The sequence below is a fragment of the Pteropus vampyrus genome, unplaced genomic scaffold (genome assembly GCF_000151845.1).
Source record: "Pteropus vampyrus isolate Shadow unplaced genomic scaffold, Pvam_2.0 Scaffold39, whole genome shotgun sequence".
NCBI classification, from domain to species: Eukaryota; Metazoa; Chordata; class Mammalia; order Chiroptera; family Pteropodidae; genus Pteropus; species Pteropus vampyrus.
The window spans coordinates 3,340,615-3,355,505 of NW_011888820.1; positions in this window are offsets into that span (position 1 = coordinate 3,340,615).

Consider the following 14,891-nt stretch of genomic DNA (forward strand, 5'->3'; position numbering starts at 1 on the left):
TAGACCACTTCTTATTGGTTGTGCAATATTCCATTACATAACTGTTCCGTAATGTCATCATTTCCCATTTTGGATTTTCCCTTTTGCTGCATAAATTATGAATTCATGAATATCTTTGCACAAAATCATCTCCAATTGCTCCCTTAGAATGGTTTTCTAGAAGAAGAATCATTGGACTTGACTCAATATGAACTTTCTAAGGTTTCTATACAGACTGCCAATTGCTTTGCAGAACAATTACAATTTCAATTTCAATCCCACAGCATGCGTGTGCCCTTCTCCCTGAACCCTTACCAGCAAAGAGTATTGGAGATATTTTGCTTTTATCTTTTCAAAATTGAAATTTCAAAAACCATATATTTCTTTTGAATATATTAATACCTTCAGTAAGGACTGACTTGACTTGGGAGACAATATGTGTTAAATCTTATGTGTTATACAGTTAAAATTTCCAAGGTGATCCTTGCCCTCTATTTCCAAGTTGATCCCTTAAATTTTTTTTGGAACAAGGTGAAGTATAAATGAATACATTGTCCAAGTTCTGAATGAGCATCTCGCTGCTGCTCCCAGAAGGAATAATTTAAGATTACCCCAAGTGCAATAGAAACATGTAAGAAAAGCGCTGAGGAGGACTTGGAAGGCCTTTTAGAGGACAATGATCAAAATGAGCTTTGAACAAAAGTTCTTTAACAGTTAGACAATAGAGATAAATGCACACGCTAGACTGTTACATTAGTAGCCCCCAAGGAAGCATGTATCTTGGCACTCAGGCCCTTACATAGTCCTTTCCCACAATGACTCTGAGCTGGACCACATGACCTGCTTTGGCCAAGGGAATATCAGCAAATACGACACTTCAAAGGCTTTTTAAGTACCTGTACATTAGGACTTACCACTATAATGTGAAGAAGCCCAGATGAAAGATCACAAAGAGAGGATCAGCCATTCTACATGAATAAGACCATATTAGACTCTCTATCTCCAGTCAAGCTGCCAGCCAACAGCAGCCACATGAGTGAGCTCAAGAGAGATCAACAGAAAAACTGCAGACAAATCTGTGTTGCTTTCATCCATAAATCTAGGGAGTTTTTTATGTAGCAATTGATAACTGATCCAAGGCATTCTAGGCATAAGAAACAGCATGCATGCAACATTTATGGAGTACTTACAGTACACAGTACTGAAAGAGAGACACGTGAGTTAATAAAAAAATAACTATATAGTTATTTTTAATAGTGTGACAACGGCAGTAATATTTGACAGGTAGTGGCACAAAGGAAAGAGTTCTCTATCTTGGTTAGTCAAAGGTTTCACAAAAAAGAAAAAAGGACTAGGCAGACTAAGAAGAAAAAGATTGTAAAAGGTAGAGGAAATGATGGTATAGAGACGAGAAATAAAACAGGATATTTAGGGACCTGCACATGATTTTATCCAGTAAAAGTACAGACAGATGTTGAAAAGAAGCAAAAGATGAAGTTCTTCAGACTCAGATGAGGACTAAATAAATTCTTAGTTCCTCCATTTTACAGATACTATGTAGGAGAGTCAGAAGGGAGTTATGTTCTTCAGCCTACACAGTCTTCCCTTTCTAAAATGTCCAACTTATTTGGATCTAAAATGCACCATGGTTTATAAATGTCTTCAATTTAACCTTAGTGTAAGGTATCAAGTTGGGAAGAAATATTCAGCAGTATAGAATTATACCCTATTTTGGACAGCTCATTCAGCAATAAATTCATTACAATGAATTCCTAATTCTATCTCTAAAATCTAACATCACATTCAGCTGGATTTTAGAAAATTTTTCTTAACATTATAATGGAAACTTGATATGACATAATCCAAGAAATAAACATTAGATGATCAGATGATAGAGATCCAAATAATATCCAACAAATACCATGAAACCAGCGGCATTAGACTTGTAAGCGTACTAATTGTTTATACTAATTAAAGAATTAAGTCCAAAGTTGTTTTAAACAAGCCGCTAAGTTTTCTGATACAAAGAAACTGAGAGTAAAATGAAACAGCACCAGCTAACCTTCAGTTGGCAAGAGTAATTTATTGTCTCTAAACTCCCTTTCTACATATAGACAGGATTTTACATTAGTAATAATATAACATAGAAAATTCAAGAATAAAGTGAAGATAAAATCAAATTTTAATTTGTAAACATCTGTAACGGTGTTGGCTGTCCAAAAAGTTGTTGTATGTGTAAAAGAGAGAGCCATAACTTATAATGTGGTCTTGGAAAATGTGCTAGCCACCAAGCTCCATACATGACCCTCGATGCAGACACACTATGAACAATGGCACCAGAATAGATGGAGACCCCTCTAACCTCAGCAGTTGTTGATATTTACAGAGGAGTCTCCCTCTCGTTCTAGATAAGGAATGACAGACCATGCAACAAAATTAGTGAGGGTCAATAGAACAAGAGTCAGCAGTTAATCGATTGCAGAAGGAAAGCAGGCTTCAGTGAAAGGAGCCAGACCTCTGTTTTCTCAGGGTAATCAAATGCCTGACTCACGCAGACTCATAAAATTGACTTGTTTTTTCTTAGTCTAATTGACTGATGACATAAACCTTAGGTGTCCCCAAGATAGGGCTATACTGTACTATACTACTAAAGCCAGACATCTAATTATTTTGTTCCACATGAAAGATAGCCTAGTGAAATGGATGGATGTCTTTCCCACTAAGACGAGCCTTTGCTTTGAAAGTGTCAAGGAGCTCTGTGTAAGCCCTACTGAGGAACACCTTCTGTAAGTCATGCCAATGAGATAAATCTTCATCTGTAAAACAGTAAAGATAAAGTTATAACTACAAAATACATTATATACACAACTATTACTCTGAATTCTGTTTTGCTTATTCAAAACTGACCCTAGTATGGCATTTTATAACTTTACATTTGACTTTAAATCTACAGAATATTAGACATAAGAGTGACTTTAGAATTTCTCTAGGCTAATATAGTACCCAAAAGAGAAACCTCATATACACTGTCTATGGAAATGAGACATAAATATACATAATGAAAGAAGAAAAAACAATTATTGAAGTAAAAATAAAACATCAAAGTGGCACATTTCATTTTTGAATAGTTCTAATTATAAGAAAATTCTCCTATAAACTGGGGCTATATAGGATTCTTGAAATTTCCACCCAATGACACCTTCTGGAAATGTATGTGATTAGTCTAGTACATTTGCTTTTGTGTAAATACAAAGCTATATAACTGAAATTTGTTATACTTTGCTCTTGCTAAATTTTTAGTATTTTTGATTTAATGAAACCTCAGTTCAACTTCTATATTTATATACAAATATTTTTCAAAAATTTAATTATGTATGTTTAAAATGAGTAGTTTCTACATGTGTTTTATCCAATATCCCCATCAGAAAATATTTTTAACACAACTTCAAATATAAATTTATGAACTATATACATGTTTCTTTACTATTACATTAGTATAAGACATGTCAATATAAATTTTTCATAAGATCATTTAGAAAATTGAACAGTTCTAGATTACCCATGAAACATAGTGGATTATACATACAAATTTATCACTACTCTCTTCCCAACCCCACAAAACTGACAGTAAAAGATTTAGAAATGAGAGAAAACTGCAATCTTGCAAGTAACAGAGGAAGGGGAGTGAGGGAAGTAAAGTTACTAGAAAAGTCAACTCGCAACACTGATTTCAGGACTTGGAAACTAGAGGCACTGTGTAGAAGTCTTAGCTGGAACATGAGGACTGGTTGGAGGATCCCATCTCCACTCTATGTGGCGAAATGACTTCCCTCACACCACACCCTAACCTAAACATTCTGGCAGAAGGCAGTAAGTTTACTTTCTAGAAAGCTGCGCATGGTTGAGTGAAGCACTGTACTGAGGGTGATTAAGTTAAATTCGACACACAGAAAGGTGAGACCTCCAGCCCCTTTTCTTTACTCAGCAACCGGAATACTAGAAGTCAAGTTTATTCTATCCATGCATGAGACTGGAGATTACTCTGAGGAAATTAAACTGCTAGAAGAATAGCTATGCTATTTGGCTATTCCAGAATGGGGGAAAAAAAAAACCTGCTCATTGCCTTATTACCCTATCATGAAGCTCACCAACACATAAGCCTCAATCATACACATAGAAATTTCACTAAGCTTTTTAGTGTCTCATTCTTTATAATATGAACAAAGAGCCAAGTATCACCAGGATTCAAGGAAGGCCTCTGATATGAAAAACAGAGATCAAAACTAAAAGAGAAAAAAGTCACTTAGAAAAAATAGAGCACAAGTTTAAAAAAACAAAAAAGGCAAACAAACCAAGAGCAATCTATAATCAGAGCTCTAAGAGAAGATATTCATAAAACAAGAATAATGTGTTATAATCAAAGAAAAGTTACAGAAAAAGAAAGACCTCTTGGAAATAAAAATGTTAGCCAAAAAATAGTTTAATATAAGGACCAGAAGATAAGAGTGACAAAATACACCTAAAAGTAGACTTAAAAATACAACTAAGAAATAAAGAGATAGAAAACAGGAAAGAAATAAGAAAATTACAGTCAATATGGAAGTTCCCATATCTAATTAACAGGAGTTTTAGAAAGAGAGAATAGAGAAAAAAGAGGGAACTAAAACAAACACGAAAAATTCTTTCAAAACTGAAAGAAATGAGCATCAAAATTGAAATAACCACCGAGTGCTCTGCACAATAAATGAAGAAAGACTTACAATAAGGCATATCATCCTAAAATTTCAGATCACAGGAGGAAAAAAGGAACATTTATAAAAGTTTCCAGAGAGTAAGAAAAGGATCGGGAATCAATATGGCATTGGATTTCTTGATAGCAACTCAGGAAGTTAGAGGTAAATGAAACAATGCCTTGTGAAGAAAAAAAAAAAAAATTCTAAACTACAATACTATCGACATCAAACTGTCAATCAAGGCATTTAGAGACATGTAAGTTCTTGAAAAGCTTCCCTCCCACATGCCTTTTATCAGGAAGCCATTGGAGAATGGGATCAACCAAAATGAGGGGAGGAAGTAAGAAAAAGGAAAACAATGAGAAATAACATAGCAGGAAACCAACAAAGAAAAGAGGCAAGATGGTGAAGAAAAGTCAAAGGATAATAGCTATGCAGCATATCTAGAACGCAACCAATTGCCTTAATAATGTAAACTCTAAAAATTAAATTAAACAAAATTTTTATATAATCATACTGAGACAATAAGGCAGTAAGGCAAGGGTATGAGTAGGCAGAATATAGGACAACAAAATCCTCATCTTTCATAACAGAAGTCAACAGATAATGTCTACAATAGAAAAATCAAGAAATAGTAATATGAGTGTACAATTTAGAAATATAGGGGTAAATGGCAAAGGAAATAGCTTCTAGGGAAAAGGAATGAGGATGGTAATGGGTGTAATTGGGAAATACTATTTTTTTGTTACAAATTTTTTAATTTTTAAGCTTTGTAAATGTATTTCATTCACAAAAAAAATAAGTGAGAGGAAAATTAATAGTTCTAATATTTTCTTCCTGGAAGTGAGAGGATTATGGACTCTGAGTATGCACATGTTACTTTGGAGACCATCATTTTGTACAATAAGACAAATAAGATCTTATTTCAATAGCAAGGCTTCCTAGGAGCTCTGCAAGTGGGAAGGAGTCACAGAAAAATGTAGAATTCAGAGAGAATGATCTAGCCCATCTCAATCCATAAATGACATTTCATATAGAATCAGGCAGTCTGCCTAGACTAAGTCAGTTAGTTATAGGAATCCAGAAGCCGTTTCTGCTTCCACAGTGCTCAGGAAAATCACCTGGAGCTCTAGTTGAAAATGCACACTCCACAGTCTACGTGGCACCACAGATTTCTATTTAGTAGAAAATGTAGCACTGGGACCCAGGAATCTGTATCTGTTACAACTGCCACAGGAGATTTTATGTCAGCAATGCCCAAAACTTGAGAAAGAACACTGGGGTGTTTTTCCCAGGTTCCATGCTTTAAGGTCAGAGTTTGCCAAACTTTTTCTGTAAAGCGCCAGGTAATTAATATTTTAGGCTTCACCAATCATACAGTCTCTATTGCCAAGTACTCATTTCCACTGTTGTAGTGTGAAAGTTATGACAATATGTAAATAAAATAATGTGGCTATGTGGTAATAAAAATGTAGTTGTGAACACTGAAATTTGGATTTTATACAATTTTGACATGTTCCTAAATATTACTCTTCTTTTGATTTTTCTCAACCAGTTAAAAATGTGAAAACCATTCTTAATTCCAGGGCCTTATGGAAACAAGTGGGAGGCCTGATTTGGCCCTCGAACAGTAGTTTGCTAACCCTTGCTGCAGGGCACTTCACAACCATTGAATGAGCAGTAACCACAAGAGGAGTGCACAGGGAGAAGGAAGATCCAGAAACCAGAGCTAGACATAAATCAGGGCCATAAAAACCTCTGTTACAAACAAACTGAGCAAAATTGGAGCTTCCTCCATTCCATATGTATTCTATCAGGGAGAATGATTTATAACTTCCTCTCATTCCCTATAGTCTTACCCCATTCTTTCAGAGCTTTCCCTGTAATTATATTAATCTGATTTCACCCAAATGAAAATACTAGGTGGGAAAGGTGAAGTTCACAGACTTTCTCAAAGTCTTCTTTCCTTCTAAGATTAGGATTTTTCAAGAATCAGGCTTTCTAGAATTGTCTTAACTATATGAATTATCAGGTTATCTAAGTAAGTCAGAGTTTGGGGCATCCAATAATATGCTTAAATTCTAAATTTCTCTGAATTACTAGCTACCATCACACTGAACCAGATTCTAAGCATCTAAATGAATCACTCATTCTTCATGTCATTAGTTTGATAGTATTTATTGTGAGACTATATAGGACACAAGAGTTTATAAGATTTATATCATTACACTAGAATCTGGTTTAGAGAAATCAGTCCCTATAATTGAATATGAGTTCATCAACCATGATAATTTCTACATTATTTTATGAGGTGCCAGAAGCTTTTTTTGACTGGGACATTAGATGATTCTTCTCTCAGGTTTCAGGCTTCCATTAAGATGATCTGGCACCTGTAAGGTTTTCTCTACCTCGAATTTTTTTTCCTTTCATGAATCCACATTTAGATTAACAACTAATTCAATTAAAAATTAGCTTCTAAACACCTTAATTAAGTTTTCTCCCCTTAAGGTTTAGTATAAAAATACACAGACCAGGCTGACACATCATATTACACTGATTACCATTAATGTGCTGTCGTTATTTTAGATTGTTTTGTAACTAACCAAATAAGCTTATCACTATATTTTTATATCTTCAAGTCATAAATTGGGGTATTCTGCAGGAATATAATCATTTAAAACTATTTCATAAATAAAATTTGCATATCAAGAGCTCAAATTATATATTTTTGATTTCATCATGAAAGGCAATTGATGATTCCAAAATGTAGTGCAACTTAATGGTTTGTTAGAAGTTGAAAATAAAAAGGAAACGGATGCTTCTGTATAATGTTTACAGACTTCAGTCAACAGTGAAATAATTGCATGGCCTTGGATATGAACCGTTTACAATCTATTAGCAGCTCTGCCCCATTTGCCTCTTAGACGCCACTTCACATTTAGTTAAACAGTTTTCAAAAAGTCAGTTAAACTGTGACTTGCCCCATCTTTTGAGTGATTCTTACTGATCTGATCAATTATTTTACCTTGAAATTCCAAATGTCAGTAGCAGCCAAGAGAGCAGATGTGTAAAAGAGAAGACACGTCTTTGGCATTTCAACCCTATACTCGGTTGCACCTCCCAGGTACCCTGAGTTATTTTCAATCCAGTCTGAATTCTTACACAACACACACACACAAACGCACACACACACACACATACCAGGGTCCCTCTCTCTCAATTTTTTACTCTCCTTTGTTTCTCCTTCTTTCTCTACCAACAATATTCTCTCTCTTATTTACGGCTCCACATCCACCATACTCTTGAGGCTCTCCACTTCAACACTTTTACATTCATCTTTCAAAATTAGAACACTTCCTCAGATGTTTACTCTGTAACATATGCTTTTAACACTTTGTCTCAACTTAGGAGTAAAAATAAAAATAAAACATCAAGATCTCATGTAAAAACTCAGATTTATAGAAAAGCAACAGAAACACAACCACTTTTGCTTTAGTCTCTGGCATGCATTTTTAATATCCTCTACTCCCCACCCCCAAGTATAAACATTCTAGGAAGGTATAAAGAACAATGGAAAGTAGTAAGCAGCCTCTGAACCTGGGATCAATTCAATCCAATGCTTCATTGGGCTCCACTAATATGCTGCTTCTTTCTGTTGTTCCTTGTGATACAATTAACAAATCTCTAAAGAATTTGTTCATTCTTAAGTTGGTTACTATACATTCCTTGATTCAAGACAGACACTATTCCGTCAAAGCAATTTACTCATCATTCCTACACAATGAATTTTTTTCAAGGACTCTAGTTGGAATCAAAATTGTGTAACATGTTTCAAGTATAGACAGAAGCAGCAAGATATGTCCTCATTAACCCTGACTCAGCCCCAAGGAACAAAGATTTTGAGCCACCACCTCAGTTCATATTAAAATATTGAAATATGGTTCTTTTCCACCAAAAACGTATACTAATATTTCTGGCAAACTTCCATATCCACAGTAAAAGCTGAAAAAAATCTTAGAAACAATATTCTTATGACCGTTAATCCATTCCATTTTTGCACCATTAGATTAGACAGGATGATGTGATCAATGTATCAGCAGTTATGCCTACAATAAACAATTCAAAGATACTGCTGGGAGCATGAAACACTTTTCTTAGCATCCTCTTTGACTACAAAGATTTACATGTAAGCAATCAGTGGAATTCTAAAAAATTACAGGCCAAATGAAGACAGGAGCCAGGCAGGTAACACAAATGACTATGGAAGAAGTGGAAAGTGAAGAATGCCTGTCTACAGGGAGGCCAGCGACACTGACTGCCGTCTGACTGTTGCTATAAAAGAATATAGACTCAATGAGGTCAAATCTTTCAATTTTTCAAAAGAAGCCAGAAATATGAATTGTTAAGGAAGAGTCCCAATATGAAATGCTAACAATTTTCTTTAATTAAATAGTGGCAGGTTATAAAAAACATGTTAATTCATGGATCATCAGTCTGTCATATCTACATAGCTAAAAGAAATTGTTCATCAGAGCCCCTCCAACTCTACCATCAGGAAGCAACTCTTGTGAATGAGTCTATGACAAAACTGAGGCAAGAAGTACCACAGAATGATGTCCCATCGACCACTTTTCTTAGGACTAATGACTGAATACTTTGGTAAGAGGAATGTGGGGTCATGATTAGAAGTGGATAAAAGCAACATTCACTTTCTTCTTTCAATAGCCAACTTAGTGTATGAGAGATAATAGCGAACTAGGCCAAGTATGCAGGGAGGCTTATGGCAAAGTGGCTGGTCTCCGATAGATAGGTGATTTAGCAAACATCTGTATAGAATGCTAGGGTAAAACAAGGCTGGAGGCCAAAATTCTACCTTTCTACACAGCTATAAGGCTTACATGCCAGCTCCTGATTATGCCAGGGGAAGGGCTGATGCTTCCCCGCAATGATTAATCTTCAAAGTCTTATATTCCAAGGTCTGGGCCTCTCGCCCAGAGCATGGCATTCAACTCTGTTATATTTCTGTGCTCTGTTCCAGAAGGTGAAGGGCAATGAGGAGCTCACATCCCCTACTGCACCTGCCCACTCTAGGTTTTCTACTGGCTGTGCTGTCTAGTTATTTACTCTTGCAAGGCCTTCAAATGGACCTAGACAAGATTTTAGGGAGAAAACAAGGTCTAGGCTTTAGATGATAAGGATGAAAGGGGAGACTCTGACATTTAAACTTGGCCAAGCCCAACTCCCAAAGGTTGAAGGTAAATTGGAGGTTTATGCAGGACAGAAATCTAGCCACAAATGCATTTACTAACAACTTCCCTTGCTCAGAACTCTCAGTAACCAATGACAGAACAGGGTCCAGTGAAAGAAAAAGAACTGGATTCACAACAATGGGAAGCTAATTATTTTTGTTATACGAAAGAAGACTGATTAAAGCAGAGAATGCTATAATATTATGACTTCCATCTACATCTTCAAGATCAGCCAAGATCAGTTAATCAAGTCTTGCATTTATACATTCCTACTGTTTCATGTCAGTGTAAAAGTGACTGGTTATAATACTGGTCAAAAAATAAGCTTTTCTTAAAAGATATCTTGATCTGTTCAAAGCTTATACGGATGAAGTTATGTTAAGGTAGAGCTCACTGACCTGTTCAGAAGTTTTAAAATAAGAAAAGATATCCACAATTACACATGAAGCAGTAAGTTGTCTAATTACCTGCAAGATCCATGAAAATTTTCAACATAAAAATGTTAGAAAGATAAGATTTAGCTCAATAAGACATATTAGATTATTGAGGAGTCAAATTTAGATGAAAGAAAATTGTAAAATAAAACATGAAAAAAGTTTAGCAATTATTTTGTCATAGACTTTGAGCAAAAAAAAAATGAAGACGGGGTTTTTTTGGCCAAAAAGTTTATTGTTACAGAATATATTAATTGGTAATTAAACCAATCAGAAGAAATAAATCCTCAATACTCTGAAAGCTTTACAATGTCTAAGTGAATGACTCATAAGTAATGTAAACGTTGACTTTTTCTTTCAAATCAGTGGAATTCTTCATGAAGAATTCATGCTACATGGGTAATTAGGCTTAATGTACAGAAAATGGTAAAAAGTTTGGGTTTTCTTTTTAATTCAAAAGAAACAAACTAATTTCTTTGCCATATTTTCACAATGAAACTAGTTTGATTTCTACTTCCTTCTTATTCTGAGCTAAAATTTTTGAATACTTTAATAAATCAAATCAACAATCAAGAGATAATTTTCCTTGAAGAATATGAAAAAAAAATTTGATTTGGGTTAGAGATGCAATTCCAGAAGGATTTCTAAAATATTGTGGAATGTATAACTCCTGATCTAATTATGACTCAGGGATAGGCTTAACATTCTCAAGACTGATGCTATACGTGCAGCATTTCAGAGGGCTTGTCTTCTACCTCCTTTTAACTACTTTTATCACTTCTCTCTTGCTACCTCCAATTTATGAGGGTCTTTGTAAACCAGTGAACACTTACTTTTTCTTTCTTAGTCATGTGTGTTTGGCCTTTTTAAGAGACCATATGTTTTTCCATCAGAGCTCCAAAGATACAATAAAGAAAACTCTGCATCTAGAAAGGCAATCCTGATACAGATCACAGGATGTTAGGATCCAGAGCACCCATTCTGCACAGGGAGGATCAGCATGAGTCAGCCTGCTGGAGGCTCCAACAGGGTTTTCTTTGGTGCTATAACTGTTAATGTAATCAAGTCCCAGGAAGGGCTCCTCTCTGCTAGTTCTGAGAGTATCACTCTCTAACAGTTTCCTCAGGTGGGGTTGAACTCTTCTGCACTCTAAAGCAATGACTAGCAATTAGCTGATCCATCTTCTGCACTCAGCTGGAGATAGTCACAATACAAAGTCAAGGGGGAGTAATTGGTGATTGAACAGAAAGGCTTTAAGAATAAAATCCTTAAACAATATTTAGCCTTTCCTTCAAAAGGCAGCACACACATTTTAAAATTCCACATACTGCAAGGACAAACGCTTCTCTGCTCTTTCTGACTTCTGAGTAAGTTAGTTTGAAAGCAGAATACTTGGTATTATGATATAGATTTTGTCATTATTTCCCTAATTAAAAAGAATGGGAAGATCTACAATTGACATGTTTGAGATGCTGCCACAAAATCTGTTACAGAATTTCTCTCAGAATTTTTAAATCTGGCAAACAGGATCTGGCTTATAACAAAATCAGGCTAAGTCACTCACTCTAAGAACTGAGAGAGAGAAAGAATTTTCTAAATTATTTTTATAAGCAAATAAGTTAAAGGAGGAGCAAGAAGTTGATGCAAGAACTATATCTTGTAAAATACTACAATTTTACATGGTTGATAGGTGGGATCCTAGCAATGCATGAAAATTTTGTGAATTAGGCAACTCACATTTCAGATGTTGATCATTTGAGAAAATGTTTTGCAGAAAGAGGAATTTAGAGATCTACAAGACATTTCTTACCTTACTTCGCTTACTCTATGCAGTCCTAAAATAAAAAATTAAAAGCAGTTTGGCCAAATGTATGATGTCCATTAATGAACAATTATCTTAAGATTCTTCACACATCACCCTATTTTATTTTCCATATAAGAAGAATGTATTTAAGGCCTCTTTATTCCATAAATTAATTTCAGAGATGTTTATCTACATGTTTCTTCATTTATATTTTTGGCTAAGCCTGCTTATTCATTAATATCTAAATATTTTTTTTAAAAATCTCATAATTAGCCTTGAAAAACATGTCGCTTTTTTTGGTGTATATCATATATAGTGCTGTACTTATAACCAGAAATTATTTTTTCCCCTCACCTTTTAGGGAAATTCTGTATTCACATCAAGTAATGCTGGTATAACTACAGACAACAAGCACTCAAGCTCCTTCTGGTTCTATTTTAAAAGAGATTGTTTTGACAGCTCTAATTGTAGCATACAGAAATGCCAGTCAGGTAGCTGAACTTGCATTTCAAAGACTATCCTTCAGGACTGGGTTTATTAAATATTAACTATGAGCATTAAGAATATCATACATTTTACATAGAGTATTTGGGTTCCAACAAGATTTCTTCACTGAAATCACTGGTCAGCCCAATCCCTTGCCACTATCTTACTTGAATTATGTACTAGGCAAGACATTTTCCTGTAGAAATCAGCAAATTAACTGGAACAACCTCTCTACAGGAAGGCCCTGTCAACATATATTACAATCCTTTTTCTAAATTATATTCTGATGATAATAAAGTGAAGTACGTTAAGAAAAGAAAATTAATTTTCTTTATAAGAAACATCTAATAAAGCTTTTATTCATTTTTGACAGGGATTCACCACATGTTGAGAGCCACATCCTGGGCTCAAGAGGAAAAATCATTCCATTCTCCATTCAAAAGGAAGTGCATGTGACATGATTTCTAAAGTGATAAATTAAGGAATTAATTACTAGATCACAAGGATTGAAACAAATATTTTAATCGAACAAGTACATATAAAATATTACTGTTGCTGTATCCTTCCTTATAAAGATCCAGACAGGATTAAAGAATTTACTAAAGACTAATGATGCCTACTACTGTGATTTAAAGTATTCTCTTTTTTTCTAGTAGACTTTTATAACTACAAAAACATAATTAATTGGACAGTCAAGTTGTATAATTGGCTTTTTCTTTTAGGAACAAGATTTTTTAGGAACAAGCATTTATTTGAAAATGTCCTAACACTATCAGATTTTCCTACCTAGAATCCAAAATATTGGAAAATCAAAATAGCTAGATTTTTTTTACATACTTAAAATAGTGCCTGGCAACCTACTAGGTGTTAAACATATATTTGTTTAATGATAAATAAGATAAATTTGAAAATGAAGAAAGTCAAGGTCTGTATGGCATATCTTTTTCCATTCTTTTACTTTTAACCTTGTCTTTGTATTTAAACTGCCTGGTGCTTCTTATAAAATGCATGCAGTTGGGTCAGGCTTCACTAATCATCACTAATCATCAGGGAAATGCAAATCAAAACCAGGAGCTACCACTTCACACCTGTAAGAATGGCTATCATCAAGAAGACAAGAGATAATAAGTATAGCCAAGTATGTTGAAAAGAGGAAACCTTTATACACTATAGGTAAAGTTGTAAAATGGTCCACCATTAGGAGAAGCAGTATGGCAGTTCGTCAAAAAATTAAAAATTGAACTACCGTATTATGCAGCAATTCCATTCTCGTGTATATATTTGAAGAAATGGAAATCACCATCTAGAAGAGATATCTCCATCCCCATGTTAATTGCAGTACTATTCACAATAGCTAAGATATGGAAAAAAAACTAAAATTCCTTCAATGAACTGAATAAAGAAAATCTGAATAAAGAAAAAGGAAATCCTGCCATTTGCAACAACATGGATGCCTCTGAAGGGCATTACGCTAAGTAGAATAAACCAGAAAAACAAAGACAAATACTATATGGTATCATTTATATGTGAAATCTGAAAAAAATAAAAAGCCAAGTTCAAAGAAACAAAATAGAACGGTGGTTACCAGGGACTGGGGGTTCGGAGAAACAGAGTGATGTAGATCAAAGGGCACAAACTTCCAATTATAAAAAGAATAAGTTCTGAGGTTCTAATGCATAACATTATGACTATAATTAATACTGTATCATATATTTGAAAGTTATTAAGAGTAAATCTTAAAAGTTTTAATCACAAGAAAAAATAATTTATAATTATGTATGGTGATGGATGTTAACTAGATTTATTGTGGTGATCATTTAGCAAAATATACAAATATCAAATCATTACATTAGATCTTAAGCATTCTCATCACACACACACACACACACATACACAGAGTTACCTATATCAACTATTTGAGATGATGGATATGTTAATTATCTTGATCCTGGTAATCATTCTACAACGTGTATGTCTATCAAATCATCACACTGTATACTTTAAATACATGATTATATTTGTTAATTATTCCTCTATAAAGTTAGAAAAAATCACCCTCAGGATTTAAAGATTTACTGCATGTTCTGACCTAAGGATGGATCCCATCATAACTTCATGTCTATACATCTCAGTGCAAACAGAAATGCAGACCTCCCAGATTATCTATCATCATATAGACTCATACTAGGCTTCCTTAATACATCTC